Source organism: Ambystoma mexicanum, chromosome 7p (genome assembly GCF_040938575.1).
Source record: "Ambystoma mexicanum isolate Mex_15411 chromosome 7p, UKY_AmexF1_1, whole genome shotgun sequence".
In the NCBI taxonomy this organism is placed as follows: Eukaryota; Metazoa; Chordata; class Amphibia; order Caudata; family Ambystomatidae; genus Ambystoma; species Ambystoma mexicanum.
This window is the reverse complement of record NC_090939.1, coordinates 831,426,958-831,447,521: the sequence shown is the minus strand read 5'-3', so window position 1 is coordinate 831,447,521 and position 20,564 is coordinate 831,426,958. Positions and strand designations below refer to the sequence as shown.

General features: G+C 42.7%; 1 protein-coding gene across 1 annotated transcript in view; it reads right to left on the bottom strand.

Moving 5' to 3' along the window:
* FGF14 (fibroblast growth factor 14) overlaps positions 1-20,564 on the bottom strand; it is a 1,600,952-nt gene that overhangs the window by 657,043 nt on the left and 923,345 nt on the right. The gene's annotated exons all lie outside the window — the stretch shown is intronic.

Genomic DNA, 20,564 nt, shown 5'->3' with positions numbered 1-20,564 from the left:
CTATCTAATGTCATTTCATCACTTTCCCTCAGCGCTTGATGGACACCACAGGCTTTATGTTAAGGGGATAAGGCGGGTCTCACCTGCATATAAGTGCATGGAAAAATGCATTTAAAATGGCAGCATTTTCTGCCGTGGCATTTTCGGACGCGACATTATCACATAGAATCAGTTTTGGGTGGTTTGAGCATTGCTGAACCCACCCTAATTATTAATTGTGCATGGGATTGATGACCTCAATCACATATTTCCTTGACCACCAGTATGCCAAGTCCTACCAAAGTATCTTTTACTGTAAACACCTCCATTAACAATTCAGTTTTCATGCGTCTCCTCGAGAGCAGGTGATGTTGTTGTCCTCACAAGAACGGATCAACAAAGCTCTAGGTCTACGGTTCCTCTTGCCAGAGGGCCCTACGCCTTCTTAATTAGTTTAGTTTAGTTTAGTTTTTTAGATATACATATGGCAGCAAGGCTTTGTATAACACATGACATACTATACATATACAACAATTATATCAAAGTATCGATATACATGTACAAGGACACATACAATCAGCAAGGAGACACAAATACCTATTGTAACCATTTAAAAATGTCAACTACATGAATATAAAATCGAACAGTATGATATATTAAATTAACGTCATTGTCTTGGATAAAAACAGACCAGAAAGAGGGTATTTCATTCATCAAGATGGCATTAGTATAAGCTTTAAAAAAACTACATGCGCAATAAGCTAAGAGGTTCACATTCCATAATCAAATGAAATACAGCCTCATTCAATAAGTTACCACATAGACGACAACATGTATGACGAGGAGACATTTGGGTACTCAATCTCCTAGGCGAAAGAGCAACCGATACATGTATTTCATTAAAAGGTAAGAACGACAAATATGCAGACATGTTCCCAATATGAAGCATGATTTCTATAAACGCTGCCTTACCGAACTTAGTCTTTGACCATTTCTTAATGTCTCCAGCAGTGTAGGTGTTACTACCGTCATATAGCCATTGCGTATGAAATTACATTATCATGCCGATTATGCCTACAGGTATCGTATCCTCAATACCTAAAAGGCCTTCATATATAAGGATCGATAATAGTGCCTGTGGTCACAGGTAGCAAACGTTCAAACAGGAGAACACATTGAGCTATATAGACATTCCAAATACCCCTATTATTAAATTCAAGATATAGGCATTGGACACTAACACACTGGGGCTGACGGAAAAGTTTTCTAAGTAGTTTAGCTTCATAAGTAATTATCTGTTTTTTAAATGTATGACCCCATATAGCAATTGCATAGGATAGTATGGCAAGGATGTTGGTGTTATAAATAGATACGACAGCTGAGGTACAGAAACCACTATTTTGTCCAATGAATGCACTAAGTGCAGCAACCGATATGTTACGTTTCCGTTTTAGATCAACCCACTGTAGATCCCATTTCATTTTGTCATCGAAAATGAGGCCCAGATATTTATATGATGTAACTTGTTCCAGTGGTAGAGATGATAGGGTCCATACATATTTTTTGGGTCTACAGTTCAGAGAAAAGACCATCATTTTGCTTTTAGCGATGTTAATTTTTAGGCAATTAGCTGTCGGATATGTGGCTAGAGCGTCCAACATCAGTTGCAGCCCAGCTGGCATGTAATCTAAAAGAACAAAATCGTCCGCATAGGCAATCCACCCTAAAATAACGTTCTTAATTTTAATAGGATTGGCAGCATGAATGGTGAATGCATCGCACATTTCAGATAAGTGGGGGTAAATAAAATGGTTGCTATCATACACCCCTGTTTGACACCACGGTGTGTTGTTATAGGTATCGAGAGTTTTCCCAATGCGTTTAAGCGAACACAAACAGATGTGTCTTCATGAAGAAGCATCAACATATGGAGTAAACCGGGAGGGATACCCCAGGCATCGAGTTTCCACCACATCCGATTCCTACACACAGTATCGAATGCGGAGGAAAAGTCGATAAAAGCACAGTGTACACTAAGTTTACATCGTTGCCAAAAATGTTCAATAGCAGAACTCAAAATAAGCAAATTATGAGATGTGCTTGATTTCTCCCTAAAGCCTATTTGATTAAGGGGCAGGATCTTGTTGGCAGATATCCAAGTGTTGAGTTCATGAAGAAAGACTTTTGTAAACCTTTTCGATGAGGAGTCCAGCATGGCTAGCATACGGAAATTTGATGGCACATCCCAAGCACCTTTTTTGTGGACAGTCAGGATATTACTAGAACGCCAAGAGGGCTGGAGGGTTCCATGTATACCAATATATGAGAAGAGGATATGCAAAGCAGCGCCCCAGAGAGGTGGATCACTTTTAATGACGAGATTACTAATGCCATCCGGGCCTGCGGCTCGCAAGGATTTCAGTTTTCCAATGATGGTGATGATATCTAGGACGGACGCTGAACAGACCCATTGAACCTCGGGAATCGGGGGAACAAAATCTGCAGGTTGAACCCGGCCAAGGATAGATTTGACATGTGTGGCCGATGCTTCCTCATTGATGCAATTAAGAGGTAAATCTTGTGGTTTGTTCTTCGAAAGCAGTTATCATATCCCGTTCCCATTGCCAGTCAGGGCGAGACAGGCACATTTCTGCCAGACTCGCAGTTCAAGTTCTTTCTTATGAGTTTTTAGCCAGGATTTATATCCACATTTTAGGGTCCTTATCTGGGCCACAATTGTGAATTCGGGAAACCTATAATTCTGTTGGTAGATGGTATGTTTGATTGCGTGGTGCAGATCTCTTTTAGCAAGTTGGATCAGTTTATCATTGCCAATTCTTGAGGGTAAAGGCAAATTGGCTCTTTCATAGACATATTTGTAGGAACGTTGTACGCGGGGCTTGCCTTGTATGTCAATCATGGTTCTAGAGAAGTTTTTGATCATTTTGTCGTTATAATTACAGTCAGATGTACAGGATCTAATGAATTCCGGTAAGAGTAACCAGGCCTTGGTTTTAGCTTCGGAAATGTTGTGCTTTTTCCACAGGATACGATTTTGGCCGTGATTGAGCAATATATCACCATTCAAATCATATGCAGAGAGAGGGTTATCTGCACGCTTAGAATCAAAGAGGAGGCAAATGGGCAAATGGTCGCTCTCCTCACGACTGACTACGCCCATGTCAAAAATATATTGCATCCCTAGATTTGTTAGAGAAAATATAGTCAATGGTGGTAGCAGACTGACCCGCAAATCTAGTGGGAGCAAGGTGTGGATCGCTAGGTGTGATACCATTTAAACAAACCATATTGTACGGTTGTAGTATCTTGCACCATTTGTTCCGTTGAGTGTTAAAGGAGGGCTGTATGGCTTCAGATTTATTAATGTCGGAGGATATGTAATGGGCTATGTTCAATTCACCAATTCTGGCATTAAAGTCGCCAAGAAGCCATATTGGAAAATGATCAGAATAACGCTTTAATGTAGCTTCCACTATTTTCGTGTTTATAGATGTTAACAACATCTTTGGTGGATCATAAACATTGATTATGAGAATATTATTCCCCATATAGGAGAGCTGGGCGATTAAGACATTCGGCGTTGATTGAGGAAGTTTGACTTTGGACCAGGGAGGCTGAACAGATATTAGGAGCCCCCCCTTAGGGCATCCTAGGTGGCCTTTGGTTGCTATTTCATGAACAGTACATCAGTCATCAATTTGAATCTCAGCTGTGACCCAGGTTTCCTGAAGGGCCACAATAGAAAGCATATCAATATTACATAATAGACCATCTGTGTCAAAAATATGAGAATGGCCATGGGTGTTCCATGAGTAAAGTAGTCCAAGGTGGCCTGGTCAATTGTGGGAGCTAGAGAAATGTTCTTTGAATGATAGGGGCAGCCATTGGGACGTCTTTATGTGATCGCATGCTGTCAGGTATAGGTACTTCAGGGACAAGATCAGATGACGACCTTATGGGACGAGTAGTAATCTTGGTGTGTTGTGTAAATATAGTCGTCTGATCAATCTTATTGGTCGTTACTGACATAATAGCAGGAGGGTTGACAATGGCTCTTTTAATGATTGGAATATTCACTCTTTGAGCGATATAGCCAAGTTGGAGAAGGTTGTCTTCAAACCCAATAATATTATTAAGGGTAACATCAGTTTGAAAGCAGATATTAGATGTATAGTGATTGCTGAGTTCAATTTGATCAACTAATCAAATATCATTTGAAGTTATTACTCGTAGAGGAACAATTGCATTAAATAATTTCAATATGGCCGATCTATTTAAAGGATGTTGCCATAAGTCAATTGGAATTTGGGTCAGTTGAAGAGCCGCCATCATTCTTATGCTTTGTGTGGACGGTGAACTAGAACAGGGGTTAGGATTGCCTTTAATCCATCCCTTCAGTAAAGTCATTTGCCGGTTTTCAGCAGGTTTGGCCTTAGTGATTATTTTCTTTTTGTTTTGTGGGGTCTTCTGTGTGTTAACCATTTTGTGTGTGACAGGAGTATTAATGATGATGGTGCACAGTGACTTGCTAGGTTGAACAGAATGAGATATAGTTACAATGGGCTCATTGGGAGGACAATCAGATTGATTAGGAGATGAAAGATTTTTGGAGGATAATGGCACAGACAAGAGAGTGCGTTTTCTTCGCAAGGACAGTGTACTACGATACATGAAAGCATGGTGTACACGATTTGTGAGCTTATGTTTCTGCTTTGATAGTAATGTCCCAGATACTTGAGAGGCGACATTTCTAGTGTTTGGCTTGTTGTGGTGAGGAGAGGAAAGTGGAGCTGGGAGAGTTTTTGGATGACAGCAACCTTCACATTTTTTCCTGAGACTGGTATGGATCAATAATGATTGAATGTCAATTTTTGATTCCAGAACAGTGCATTTGGCTAGTAAATTAGACAGAAGATTTTCAAGTGCTTCAAATTTTTCATCGGATGACATTCTTTGGTCATTCTCTGTCAATTATAGGCCCTGGTTCAGTAATGACACCCTGAGTTTTGCCCATTGGAGAGGGATGCCGTATTTTAGAAGATGAATTTAACGTAAAATTTGGCAGAACACTAGGCTCGATGGTATGAGGACCAGTTACAGGTGACGTCAACTGATTGAGCTGCACAGGAGATGGAGTTTTTATTTTGGCACTTAAAGCCATTTTTGAAGGGGGGAGTGAAATATAAGGGGGTATTGATGGGCTCTCCAATCGAACACTCGAGGGCATGGCCGAGATATTCTAGTTCCATCTCTTCAAGTTGGGAGTGGGAGAGATCCATAGGTTGTTGTGATGAAGGGTCTAGGATCCCAGTGGGCAGATCAACTTTTGCTACAGAGAGGGTATGACTAGGGCATTCAGCACAAGCAGACGGGCCAGACAAACTAGGAGAAGAGTGAACGTAGTCAACCACTTTCGCCATAATGGCAGATAGTGCCTTGGGATAGGTTGTTACGATGCTTGCAGAAGATTCATGCTTCCCGGGAGAGGACCCACCCAGAACGTCATTTATTAATTTAGAGCTCACACAGCCAAGCTCATTTGCAATTTCAGATATAAGGTAATCTGTAGATTCAGCAATTAACATCACATTGTTAACATTAGGGGTACATTCAGAGAAAGTTGGATGTGTAAATACAGGGAAATATGCAGTTATTGTGTTACCATTAGAAGAATGCTTAACAGGGCAAGTGATTACCTTTGGAATGCAAATTCGTCTATTTCTTAGTTTCTTGTGCCTTTCTAATTCTTTGAGATGATCTGCCATTAGGCTGTTTGTATTAAGGAGTGCCTCAGCAAACGAGCACTGAGTAAGTTATCAGTGCGCGTGAGAGATGACCACAGCCTTTTTGACAGAAATGTAAAGTAAGATTGAACTATACGCGATCAGCGAGGATAAATCTTGTAAATCTTGTAGCCGCAGTTAGAAAAACAACGGAGTGCCAGAAGCGTCACGCACCGATGCACTGTGTCGTACAAGTAGCGAAATAACTAACGAAGTGGAACTACTGTTCAACTACAGTTTTGGATCGATCAATCAAAACATAAACATCAGGGCAGGGAGAAAGTATTTCAATGTGGTAGGTAGCAAAAGGAAAGGACTGTGATATCGCAAGGCACAGCTTAGATAGCACAACTTGTATAAAAAAAGGTTAAAAAACAGTGCATATTGAGGGAAATATTGTACTTACATCCAAGTTAATAATGCAGTAAGATGAGGAGAGCTATTGCTAATAGATAACGTGGCGTGCCCGGCTGAGTGGGCTGTTCCGCTGCGAGCAGCGAACAGCCGAACAGCCGAACAGCCACTTCAAGACCACTTCACAGGAGCGCGCGTGCAGGAGCACGCAAGGGCACAATTTCATCACGTAATGAGAAGGGGGCGTGGCCAATTCTAAAATAGATGTAAAAACAGTGAATTAGGGCTAGATAAAATACTGGTATAACAGTAAAACATATTAGGATAAGCAATTCAGTCTAAAGAAGACTATAGACTATCGTGTCCACAATAGTCCAACAAAATCCAGCAAAACTCCGTAGTGATGAAAGAGTAGCATGTACCAAGGTCCATGAAAGCGAGAGTCACAGCCCGAACAGCCATTTCAAAACCACTTCACAGGAGCGCATGCGCAGGAGCGCGCAAGGGCACAATTTTATCACGTAATGAGAAGGGGGCGTGTCCAATTCAAGGTCCGTGAAAGCGAGAGTCACAGCCCGAACAGCCACTTCAAGACCACTTCAAAGGAGCGCGCCCTTCTTAATGAGGGTAGGAGCTACTGGGCTTGTTCATTCACATGCCATCTTTCAGATAGAGACTACTGATATGATATGATCCATTTATAATGCGTCCATACACAAGTGTTTCTAGGCACGACAAGACAAGGTAGGGAAGACAGAGGGAGGACAAAAACAAACAATCTTACTAGGCCTTGTGTCATTCAGATTGTGCAAGTGCAGGTGCGGTGGGGGAGAGGACAAATGCCAGGGGGAGGGAAGGGGCAAGTGCAATCAGGGCAGTATTGTTCTAATTAAGTGCATCCAGTGCAGCGCGGCTCTGGGTAAGTGCAAGGAACCAGGGGACTGTAGGGTTACAGAAACAACCCCAAGTGTGGGGTAGGCACGGTGGCAGAGCAGGGGCTACTGGTCATGGAAGAGCCTGGTTCCCATTGAGATTCTGAGGGGAGCCAGGAAACTAGTCAATGCAGCAGACAGATCAGTCAGCAGGGGAAAGAAAGGGCGAAAGCAGAAGCAAAAAAGGAGGTCTTTAGCTGCTTCTGGAACATCAGGTGGTCCGGCTCAAGTTTGAGAGGGGCAGGGAGGCCATTCCAGAGGGAGGCACCTGGGCTTGTTCATTCACATCCCATCTTTAGGATAGGAGCTATTGTGTTTGTTCATTTATGTACCATCTGTAAGAGGGGAGCTACTGGACTTATTCCTGCACATACCATCTGTAAGAAGGGAGCTACTGGACTTGTTCATTCACATACCATCTGTAAGAAGGGAGCTACTGGACTTATTCCTTCACATACCATCTGTAGAAAGGGAGCTACTGGACTTATTCCTTCACATACCATCTGTAGGAGGGGAGATACTGGACTTGTTCCTTCACATACCATGTTTAGGCTAGTAGCTATTGGGCTTGTTCATTCATGTACCACCTGTAAGAGATGAGCTACTGGGCTTGCTCCTTCACATACCATCTTTAGGAAAGAAGCTAATGGCCTTGTTCATTCACATATCATCTGTGGGAAGGGCACTTCTGGGCTTGTTTATTCACTTACCATCTTTAGAAGGGGTGCTACTGGACTTGTTCATTCACATTACTTGTATTACTGTAATAACATGCACTGGGCGAGTGAGTACCTTTCCAAAGTTATGTTATCGTGTCATAATACACCCAAAAGATTTCATAGACAATTAAAACAGAACCTGAGCAATCCAAAGTAAGAGTTTAACCAATTATTAAAGGTATCATTGTGTGGCAGTAGGAAATTATGTTTTCTAATTGGATGTTTGAAGGGACATTAATTTGAACATGAATCACTGGGATGTGTTGAGCCAACTGCTGGCCTGTTGAGTTGTAAAAGGATTGCAAGTGTACTATAGCTGATGCATGGGTAATATATGGACACATCTGCTTCCACTTCATGCCCAATCTGTAGCTAATGTGCTTATACTGTAACTCTGCACTTAATTCCCTTATAAGTATAACTACAAAGTACAACAGATTCTGCACAAAACTGTACACCAACATAAATAGAAAGGCAAAAAGAGGTCAGGTCACCCCTCAGAAAGAAAGAACATGGCATGATAACCTGTTCTGTGGGAATGTACCCACTCAGAGTCTGCAGCCACATTTTTTAGCTCACTTTACCTTTCACAAAGGAGGAATACCCATTTGCATATCATTCTTTGTCCCGCCCACTTGAGCAGTTCAGCACCGAAATGCTATGGCAAACCTCCTTTGAACAAGAGTACCAACAGCAACCCCATACACGTGTTCCGGCCTAGTCGGGCCTCATCAGTGAGGTGGAGTTGTGCCTATCTGAGCATATATATAAATAGAAAGGCAACTATTAGTCACCAGAGTGATTTGGGCAAAACAGTGGTATGTTCCATTAACCTAGAGTTAAGGTATGTTCCTTCAGATAATATGTCTCCAGTATATATCACTATCTACTTACAGTATACACATGCAGTTTTACAATATACATTTTTTTACACAGTTTATTTAAATTTCATATCTTCCAAGCTGAATCTTACCAGCTTGAACAACCAATTGGGATATCAAGAACATTAGTGGACCTATATCCTAACCTGGCAGGGATCTTGTTTAATCAATAATTAAAACAGCACTATGAAATAATGAAAGTATTATTTTCTTCTCTCAGGTAGATTCTTTCTACACATGCAGAATCACCTAGTGACAAAGATTAACCTCTACTCCTAAATAAGAGCATTATAGCAGACTTGAAACCTCACCAGAAAGTAAAATGATGATGGTGCATGATGGCATTTCTTGATTTATTCTACTAATCAACTCTGAAAGACTCTATGTTTAGCTCCACATATTGTTGGTCCTGAAGAAGGCGCTTGAATAAAACATGCCAAAATGTTTGACACGTCGACCACCTAAATACAGCAGATTAACTATGCGACTGTATTCATAAGATCTCTTCTTAAACTTTTTGGTTTTTGTGATTTAAATTTTGTTGACATTTATTGTTGAATAGTTTCCAAAGGGAGCATAATTTGTTAGTGTAAACTTCCTTCCCAGACAGACACTGTGGTTGGCAGATTGGAGTGGTAAGACACCATGCGTGAATGGATATGTTGAAGCGCAAATGATTGTGTGCAGTATGCTGAGTAATGATATTGCTTTGAAACAAGCTGAGACCAACTTGGCTTGAACATTGCTATGATTAGTAACTCACTCGGGAATTAGGTAACCGTGATCACAACTCCACCTAAAGATGAGTGGAAACAAAAGAACACTCATAGAATTGTGAAGTTCATCAAAGATGAGTGTTGTCTACTGGGGGGTTCTGAGAGATATTGTTTGTTTGTTTGTTTGTTTGTTTGTTTATTCATTTGTTAAGTGCACCAGACTCGTAAGTAAAAGGGCGCATCGGTAAGGAAATGCAAGGCTTACATAGTTACGTATACACAGGTTACAAAATTTACATATGGCAAGATAAACAATTTTTACATGACTACAGGATATATACAATATGCAAAATAGGGCTGAAGCAAAGGGGTGACCAGGTACTTGAGATATAAAACTTATATAGTTACATATACACAGGTTTCAATATTTACATATAGCCAAATATAGCAAAATATACTATTTTTACATGACTACAGGATATTGTCCTCAGAGGAGATAGAGATGGGAGACTAAGGATTTGTAGCAGTGATGTGTTTTATTAAATTTGTCCTGAAGAGTGGAACGGGTTGGTCTACTCTCAACTCCTGAGGCAGTGAATTCCAGCTTTTGGCTGCCTTAACAATGAAGCCATTACCCCCAATGGTAGTAAGCTTGTATTTGGGGATAGTCAGGCAGTTGGTGTTCCCACTTCTGGTGGGTCTGGGAGAAATTCTTCTCTGAAGTTTGTCTATAAGGTAGCTAGGGGCAGCATTGTTAAGGGCTTTGTGTGTCAAAGAGAGTGTTTTTAGGAGTATCTTATTCGATGTGGAGAGCCATTTGTGTTGACGTCTCAAGGCAGAGATGTGGGTTTTCTTATTTATGCCAAGGGCTGCTCTTAAGGCGTTATTCTGTAGCGTTATCATAGGCAGTGAACTGAAGGTTTAGTTTTCTATGGCCTCATTTGTAACCCAGATGAGGACCCCCTGCCCTATGTTGTTCAAATCTAACAATGTACCATTTTATATTGCATATGTCTCCCTTCATGCCAACCTGTCAGCTAACCACATCTAATGCCTCCTAAAGCTAACAATGTGGGAAACCACTGTCCATTGTTCTCACCTAACACCACTCTGTCAGGTCCACTCCTATTTCTAAAGATATGCTGAAATAGAGCTCCCAAATCATGGCCGATAGGTCCTGGTGTATTCACGTTGGGAAGACGGCGCAGGTTCAATATGCTGGCCTTGGGAACAAGATGATACCAGGCATTCCAGCTTAACGTCATTAGTGGCATTCTCGCTTTCCTCACTTTCCCCCAGAAGTTCAATGTCTCAGAGGTCTGGCCCTCTCTAGGCTTGACTACTGTGACAGCATCTTCCTCAATCTCCCCCTTTCAGCTAAACCAGAATAGCGCTGCAAGACCTATCCTTGGCCTCAAGCCCTGGGACTCTATCTCTCCAGCCCTAAAATCTCTACACTGGCCCTTGGTGGCCGCAAGAATTACATTCAAGACCCTCTGCATTTTCCACAAGGCTTTCAGGGGACTGGGACCTCGTTATCTCCAACTTTCCCACCCTAATTACTCCCATGCCAGAGTGCTTTGCTCCTCTAACTCCAACTCTCTGCTTGTCAAACACTTCTCCAAACAGAGACCAGGGGGCAGGTCTCTCTCTTCGGCTAGTGCCTCCCTTTGGAATAGCCTCCCTGCCCTTATCAGACTTCAGTCGGACCTCCTTAAGTTTTTGAAACTTCTCAAAACTCTGCTTTTTTCTACCTCTCTCCCTTACTTGATAATCACCCCACTGTCGCTGAGACTGGTGGCCTGGCCCTCATGAATCTCACAGGATACCAGGCCCCCTACCCAATCGACACCAGCACTGCCCCATACGGGCCCCCTGCCTGGCAGCTGTGCATCACATGGGATTTTGTCCCTGGATATAATGGTTCCTGTTGGGCCTTGGGGAAAGAGGTGCAAACCTAGCCCCGCAAGCCACAACCTGTCTACTCAACTGAGGGCTCACCCCAGATTCGGGGGCCAGCCTGCACTTCGTGAGTTCTACTCCCATGGCAGAGATAACCCAGCACATCGCCCTTTCGGAGGTCAATAATTCAAGTGCTATTAATTAAAGTAATAATAGCAGCTGCTATTTCAGGGCTTGGACGTTAGAGGAATCTGGCATAGCGTGTGTATAAGAACAGAAGTTATTATATTATTATTATTATTACTAATAACAACAATAATAATAATAATAATAATAATAATAATAATAATAATAATACAAATATTATTATGGAGTCAGGACCCGAACAGATAACTCCTGAGTTCAAATGTAAAACTTTTTGCCAGTGGCCCTGCCCTCTTTCCCTTCTCTGTTCCCCACCACCCTCACCCTCCAGCCAGCCTTTCCACACTCCAGAGCAAAGCCTCACAGGGCTCCTGCTCCCCCCAGCAGCACCCCTCTGCTTGCAATCAGGGCCACCAGCCTGGAACCCTTTGAGAAGAAGCTGCTAAATAATGCATGGCAATGCAGAACCTATACATCAATTCATTACACAGGCTAAAGAGACCCTTAACTGCTCATCATAAAGGACACAATCCGCCCCAGGGATTCTGGCAGCATCACGTAGACCCAGCGGAAAGGCTTCCACATTAAATGGCTGCCAGGCGGTTTCACTTGCCATTTGATGCAGTTGGATATCATGAGCTTGCTACTATGGGACAGAATGTGTGGCTGCTGACCCTGTCAACCATGGGGGAGGTTACAGCCGAACATCTTATATGTGCCCTCTCCCCACTCCTCGCTGAGTCCGCTTTCTATTTTTATGAAAGGAAGGGCTGGGCCTCCATACCACTCAGAAGCAAGGTACGCATGAAGGATTGGTTTATCCCTATCCAATTAATCCGTGTTGGTTTGACACTCCCTTTTTCAGGGCCTACAAACATAGCAACCACTCATTGGCCCTCATTACAACTCAGGCGTTACGGGTTTAACGGCGCCGTCGGCGCCGTTAACCCTTAACGCCTGATTCACACTTTAACGCCTGCTTTTTGCAGGCGTTAAAGTCCAAGGCGCTAAGCGACCTTGGTGCTAATTACGGCACCGTAATTTACAGTGCCGTAATTAGCGCCTTCCCCATCCCCATTATGCACTATGGGGCAAAAATGGGAATGGGGAAGGGCAAATGGTGAATGGGGAATTACCACCCCACTCACCTTGGAATGGGGCGGTAATTCCGCCATCCACCATGGCGGAATCCGGCATGGACCATGGTGCTAAGAGCACCATGGTCCACCGCCTGACTTGTAATGAGGGCCATTGTATATAGGCTCATATAAAAATAAGCTGAACAATTGCCAGTTAGAGTGCTAATAAATAATACAGTTGTGTATGAGTTGCTATCAAAGGCGGTACCTCGCTTGGACCCACCAGTCGCGAGCCCTGACAGAATTGTCACTGGTCGGATCTGATGGACTGAAATGAATTGCGCTGTCCATAATGTAAGCACTCAAAGCACTGCTAGCTGTCAGCTCCCCTCCCATCAGTCTTGCTGTCCAGAGCTCCCAGTCACGGTGACTCCAAGGGCGTGTAGGACCCGCTGTGCCAGGGCAAGAAATGTGGTACGACCGCAACTTACATCAGCAAGTTCGGGTATTGAATTACAGACTTATGCTTCTGGGGCACACTCTGGCTTAGGGTTCTTTGTGCAGAAAATTAATTCATCACACACATCACTTAGATATAATACTAGGGATTATCAATCTGGAAGGATAGCTCAGCCAGTTGGGTTGTTTGTAAAACATGCGGTATTCACGAGCCACAACAATCAATGCAGCCTGCAAATGTGTGCACCTCTCGGCTTCCCCATACCTCCCTCTTTGCTAGCCAGTAGCTATCAAAGCATTTTGCACACAATCTATTTATAAAACATATCTGCAGCCACGGCCATTTTGCTGTCGATGTTTACTTAGTGCCTTTTCAGTGTCCATTACGGTCTCTAATGAACACTGAAAGCAAACCACCTGCCGCCGGCCGAATGCAGCGATGAGGAATCCTGCAGGGTCCGAGACATGTTTATTTTGATAACAAAAAAGTAATGATCATCATCTGTGTTGTAATAACACTTGCCTGTACTTGAACCTTCAACTCACAGCACAAAGGGACAGCCCACCCTAAGGTTTGTTCTCGCCTCCTTATAACATTGAAATGTTGCCATTAGGGGGCCTTAACCATTGTTACAACTCCTCCTATTTCCATTCCAACATGCAACATATATGCTCACTGCCTGCTTTCGTCAATATTACACATAGATAGTGCTCAGCTCACTCCAGTGTTCCACATGTAAAACAATAGATCTCCACAAATGTGTGAAACTCTCCCATCCCTCGCTCACCCGGTGTGTCTCCAGAAAAATATCACTCCAGTGTTCCAAGCACCTTCTCCAACAGCTTTGTCGTTTTGTTTTTAACCTGTTTTGTGATTTTGCCAAATAGGAATGGTCTTACAGCCAGGGTGAGGGTTGTAACAAGTGTTGTTACACCATAACCGTGTTATGCACCCTTTGCTTTACTGCAGTATATATGTTCGGGGTGGGCCAATAACACCTGTTATTGCCCGCCAGGCTGAAATTAAAAGAATATCCTTATCCTCAAATAGATAACCTCTGCTAACACCACATAACCTTTCAAGTTACAGCAAAGGAATATCCGTTTGTCGAGAATAAAGTTCCCGGCATTTTCTTTTTCTGCCCAGTGGAAAAGCAGTTCTGTACTTGTGCAATGTCCTGTTACAAATGTAACCAAACTTGTAACCATTATCTTAAGCTGGCCATGCCTGTAACCACAATCTTAAGCATGCACTCTTCTTGATCTGCATTACTTATAACTAAATTCGTAAGTTTACTAGCATGACACCAACATAATATGCTTTGCACTATGTAAATGTTTAATCATGTACGACTTGTAACCATATTCTTAAGCCAATGCACCCAGTTGCCTGCGGGTTAGGTGTGCAATACAAATTTAATAATAAATAAATAAATAACTTAGGACTTTGTGGACTTAGTGTAAACGAGGACTTAGAACAGATTCACAGTGGCTCTCAGACCTGAATTGAAAGGCCGATGTTTCACACTGTTGAAAGTACTCAGCATCCAGTCACACACAGGCTCTGACTGGCCTATAGGGCAATAGGCCTATGACCAAGCCAAAAACACAAAATGCTGGTGTGGGCCAGTTTGGTCGGTCAAAGTGGGCCACTTTTTTGGCCAATTTTGGCCAGTTTGACAAGTTAATTCACTTTTCGGCTAGTAGTTTTGTCCAGTGATTCTGAATAAATATTCTTTGAAATGCACAATTTGCATCACATTTTATTGAAAAACTCCCCCTTGGGTAGTATTCACACAGTGTTACAAAAGGAATGAACAGCCATTTGCAAGTGTGGGACCCTTTTACATTGGTGCCCGAGACTATTTTATGACCTATTCCGACCCTGGTCACACAACAGGGGTAAAGCCGCTGTCACATTCTGTAAGTCATTTAAACACATGAAGATTGATGGCTGGGTTCATAGCTACAGCTGGCTAAATCATCTGGGCAGACTCGTCTTACTCGGGTTGACAATGAAAAAACTCAAGTTGGATGGCCGAAAGATACGAATTAATCATAATCTATGACATTGCTGCGGACAACTCCGCGGTCCATTCTTTTCTGTCGCCTTGCCATAACAGAAGGGGAAAGACCGCAGGAAAACAAGGATGAGTGTCACATCAGAACAGGCAGTCTGGCCTGAACTGCTTGGCATGTTCCTTCTGCATGGGACCACAAGCCACCCAGGCATTTTTCAGCCTCATTGTTAGGGTGACCAGATTTAAAAAGTAAAAAAAACGGGTCAGGGCAACAGACATAAAGGTAGGACTAACTCTTGAAAGTGGATGTCAAGGCACTACACCTCAGTAGCGGTTGGATAAGAAGGGGGTTTAAGTGTTACTGGTGGAATAAACACATATTATAATTAATTTAACACAAACCACCACTATCTTAAATTGTACAATGCAGCATTTCTTTGGTGTGAGATTGTGCATTCCTGCTGCCAGCTATGAAGACCCACTACTAAAAACCTGCACCAGTGCATTTTCCAATGGAAAAATAATCCTGAGAAAGGGGGACAGAGCCCCCAATTCCGGACCGTCCCGGGAGAACCGGCACGTCTGGTGATCCTACTAATTGGGATTCATCAATGAGAGGCAGCTTGGGTGTCTCGGGTGTATTAGGCTTGCGACGTAGATCTGAGCATACCCGCCCGAGATGGCATTTGCAAAACTAAAGGGTGATGGCTGGAAGGTTTGGAATGAACTGCTATTGACTGTGACACTGGGTAATTCTTTCCCTGTGAGCCTAGAATCATGAGGTATGCGCCAGAGCAAAGCTAGGGCCCATGAGAAGGGCACCAGGGCACATTATAAACCATATAACCCAGCAGCTGGGGGCAATGATGCTATTAACGCCTGGCTGTGGATCCAGGTGCTATAGGCACAAGTCTGCAGGGGATGAACATGAACAAAAAAGTCATGCAGTAAATGCTATTTTCGATTGGCCGCTGAGCAAAGGATGCTCAGTGTCCTCCAGGAACTAGTCCATTTTTGATTTAGTTGGCAGGAAGAAGTGCGGCAGACATGTTGTGACACCTGCCGCGGAAGAGGGTGCAGAGCGTGTGCCAGAAGGAAAGAGGGGTGTGTTATGAGCCAGCACTAAAGGACACCTTTCTCAATTTAAGTCCCCGTTATTGGTATAACTGCAGCTGGGTGCTCTGCAGGACACTCACATCAAGGCGACATCGCCAACCTCTGGCCATTAAGAGTGGGATCTCTTCAGCCACCCCTGAAGCTCAGTAAGTTGTAAATATTCATTTGATTTCTGATCAGGGTGCCTTTTGGTCACAGGGTGGGAGGGTTGACAGATGGCACCTCTGCTCATTTTATTAAAAACATGCAAGATGGGACTCCCCAGAAACAGCTGCCACGCAGTGGTTGACCGAGGGGCTTCAGAGCGCTCCAGGCCACCACATGCCCTTTGCGATTACTAGAGAACCCACACCATTTGGTAACGTGATTTCATCGAATCCAAAAACAACTAATAAAATGTCAACGAATGCAAAACAACTAATACCAAAATAACGAATTTCTTTGTAGTTGTTTTTAGGGGTGTTCCCCTCCAAACCCCCTCTTTTTTTTAACAAATACTTTTCCCCCATGCCCAAAACAACTATTCCCACTACCAACCTCATTTTTAGTTTTTTCCCTAGTTAGTTATTTTCGTTTTTGTTGTTTTTGTATTTGTTGTAATGTCATTAGTTATTTTCTATTCGATATAATCACTGCATACCCACTATTTCTTTTTTTAAATTTTTTACATTTTTTAATTTACAATTTATACATTTCAAACTGCTACAGAAATCACATGGCTTAATGCTCTCTCTCCAGAGGCAGATGCCTACTCAGTGCCTCGTGGCACATTCTGGTATTGTGACCACCACAACTCTGATGCGGTTGTCACCGCCAGGTTCCACACCCTTCATTTGGTTACGCCAATCGGTGGCGCTGCACATGCAATAGGGTACGATTGTCGTTCTGTAACGATAATATGGAGTCATTAGGGGTTATATGGTCATTAACCCAATGAACGAATGGCCTGTATTGGGCATAACCCCATGGTAAAGTTGAGCATTATTGGTTCAGAACAATGTGTACAGATTGCAACTGAGTTGAAGAAGTTGGTTCCTTTGGACTACATAGATAAAAACAATAAGAAAGAACTAAAAAAGTGACTTCGACAAAACACGAATATACAAATCTTAAAAACATAAAAAGAACACTGATCCATACAGCATCATATATTATGCCATCTATTTGTACCCGCAACTTCATGTTAAACCTCCTCAGGGCCTAACTTGCATAAATACATTGTAAACATGCACAACAAAGGGAGAGGGGGCGTGGCACTGTAAAATGCACTCCATTCAATTCATAAGCAACCACAAAGGGGACATTCAGGGGGAATACATTTAATTGAATGGCTAGCAGTCCCAACTTCAATGGGCCAATTTAAAACAGTTTGTCTTTCCTATTCCAACCCTGCTCAAGTATTTAGAGACAGGGAAAACCCTGCTTTCCAGAGAAGTCAAGCTATACCAGAAAACAGTATAGGGGAGGGATTGAATACATTGTGAGTATAAGAGTAGCACCAGCCAGATTAATCCTCCCTGATAGCCTGAACCTCTAATCTGTTTGCACCAGTATTAGAGGATGACAAGGGACCCAGAATGTATCTGCCTGTCATACCCTCAATGATAAGAGGTGCTCATTGAAGCTATGCTAAGTTCTTTTCCCATTAAAACAAGCATTGGCCATGCCAAGCGTTTTGCCTTTTGTGTAGGTATTGGAAAGGCATTTGCCAGGCACAGCTGTAGCGGTAATAACTGAGCATTGATGGTAGCAGCTGCAGAATTGTGCGAGTACCTGGCCATATAATAGCCTGGCAACTGGCTAATACTGATACACAAGGAAAAACTGTTGGCCTTGACAATGCTTGTTTTTAACATGGCTTTATTGAAGGACACGCAGAGTGCATGTAAATTGAGTGGCAAGGCAGATCTGGTTATGACATTTTTATTACACCAGTAGCACCTTCGCAGTTCCAATTAAGTAATTACCGTTCATAAGACTGCTTTAAAAAACCACTTTCAGGCAATTTGATCTCAAAGTTTGATCCTAAGGCTTGGTAAACCCAGCTTAAAGAGATCCTAGAAGGACGTTGGTGGTCAGCGGCAAGAAGTGGGTGAGAATACCCATAGGGATTAACTTGGCCATGGGCAGTCAATGGGTGGGTAAATAACTAAACAACACATACAAGCTTTGTAGCCATCCTCATATGTCATTCATAGTTAGCTGTACACTACTGCAATCGTTTCGTCTTATAGGTGGTGCAAACGTGCCTTCTAGTAGCCAAAACTAAAAAGGCACATTTCATAACAGACATTTGTCCACAAACCTTTTTTAATAAAAGACCCTAACATACGAGGGTCAATTTGAACCTTTAAAAGCATCCCTGGCATCACCAGCAGGCAGCCTGCTTGTAGTCTCTGATTGCAGAGAAGTGAGTAAAAACACTTTCTCCCGGGAGAGGTTATCAATAGGAAACAAGTGAGCTCCTTTACTGTAGCAATGTCATGGAAGTGTGGGTCTCTGGGGCACCTTTTGCCAAACTAGTTCATATTAGAAACCTCCTACCCTGTTTAGCCTTCTTTGAAGGCTTGTGGAATGTATTCAGCGCCAGCTCCACTGAACACTCTAACAGAAATAGATCATTCTATACATACGTGGACATTTAGTTCATAAGAGTCTGCTACGTGTGGATGTCTGTGGTGCTTTAGATCCTTGATCTCATCAAGATATTATTGTCTTTTCCAGACTACCGGTCTTTGGCCTGTGTGAAGTATCGCTGGGGATAAATTGGTGCTCGGCTGAGATTCTCGATCTGCAGGGTGGACATTTTGGAATTATTGTAAATTGGTACTGACAGGTAGAGGGGCTACCAGACCTTTTGCAAATATGTTTAGGAACTTGGGAAGTTACCGAGGGTAATCCAGACGTGGAGCCCTTGCTTAGAGAGGCTCAGCTTCACCTCACTGAGGAGGCCCAACTAGGCTGGAAAAAAACGCATCTGGGGTTGCTGTTGTGGCCCACTAGCCATGGTTTTCATTCATGGACAGTGGCCATGGTCATCCACCTATAGGTTTCCTTGGGGTCCATTAGGCACGGTATTGGCAATGCCCAGCGGCCACAGTCATTGGCCATGGCCACTGTACATGCTGCACCAATAGGTTTCATTGAGGCCCACTGCACAGGGCCACTGGCACAAAGACCCATTTCCGCCTGTCTAGTAGAAGTGATCAAAATAGATGTCCCCCATTTATTTTTCCCCGGTTTCTGTTGACCCAATAATTATTGCAACAATTACTGCGATAATCTGATGGCAGATAAACATGGTTTGTTTATTGTCAAATAACTGCACCACCAATACCGTGGTCATTATTGCAGTAATTTGGATTATCGCGGTATTGTCCGGATAATGCAAAAACAAATTTGCGTGGTTTCCTCTTTTACCCTCCCCAACTCTAGAATGATGCTATTTCCTTATTTTTTCTCCTCCACATACCTTTTTCCCCACTTTCTATTTTCGCATTACCCTAGTAATTACTGCCCTAATCGCTCACATCGAGAAAAGAAAATGGCAGCTTTTTCATTTCTGAAAAGCCTCGCGGATGCATTGTGTAACACTTGTATAGCTAGAATTTTGGGAGAAGGCGCCCCTCTTCTCTGTCAAATATTTTAACAACTACTGGATGGAATAACCCCAGACCACTGCCAGAAATCAAGTCAACGCTTTATGACCAAGTTGTGTCTTATTTGGTCCAATTCTGTCCAGTTTTGTTTTGCCCTGCGATGCACAGATCATTGGACTTTTTCTCTATAGGAAAATGAATAGGAGTAGGCCAAAAACAGTGTTTTTTAAAAACCTTCTTAATAACGTTTTCACTTTTTATCGAATCTTTCCCAAAATGTTCATTCTGGGGCTAAGGGTGGTGGGGGCATTGGGGGAAGGGTTTGGCATGTCTACATTTTTTATTGCAAAATATTAGCCAATTCTGTCATGCAATACAAAAGTTATTAGCAATTCAAATTTCGTGTTTCCTATGGAACTTGATACTCAACTTAAATATTTGGGGCTTTCACGTTTCCTGCAGTCAATGACCAAAATGAATATGAGTGCTGGATCACTAATGAAGGACACAGAGTATGACGCAAAACTTGATTACCATGTGCGGAATAACTTACAATTTTTGTTAGGCCTTTATAAAAAAGCTGTAACATGAGGCAGCATTTTTCAGAAGCCCTGCATTTGACCTTCAAAATGTACACAGCGATATATTCCCTCGATGTTATTGTTCGTCAGTTTGTAAAATACGTATTGAACAAGTTAAAAGGACGTATACCTCGAAAATTACAGATGTTCCCAGGATCCTGAACAGGTCAGTGCCTTCTGACAAGGATTGATTTTCATGTGTACACCTGGACACTGTTATTTTTCTCACAATGCAATTATCTACTTCGCCAGCAGTGGACGCTGTTACTCCAGATTTG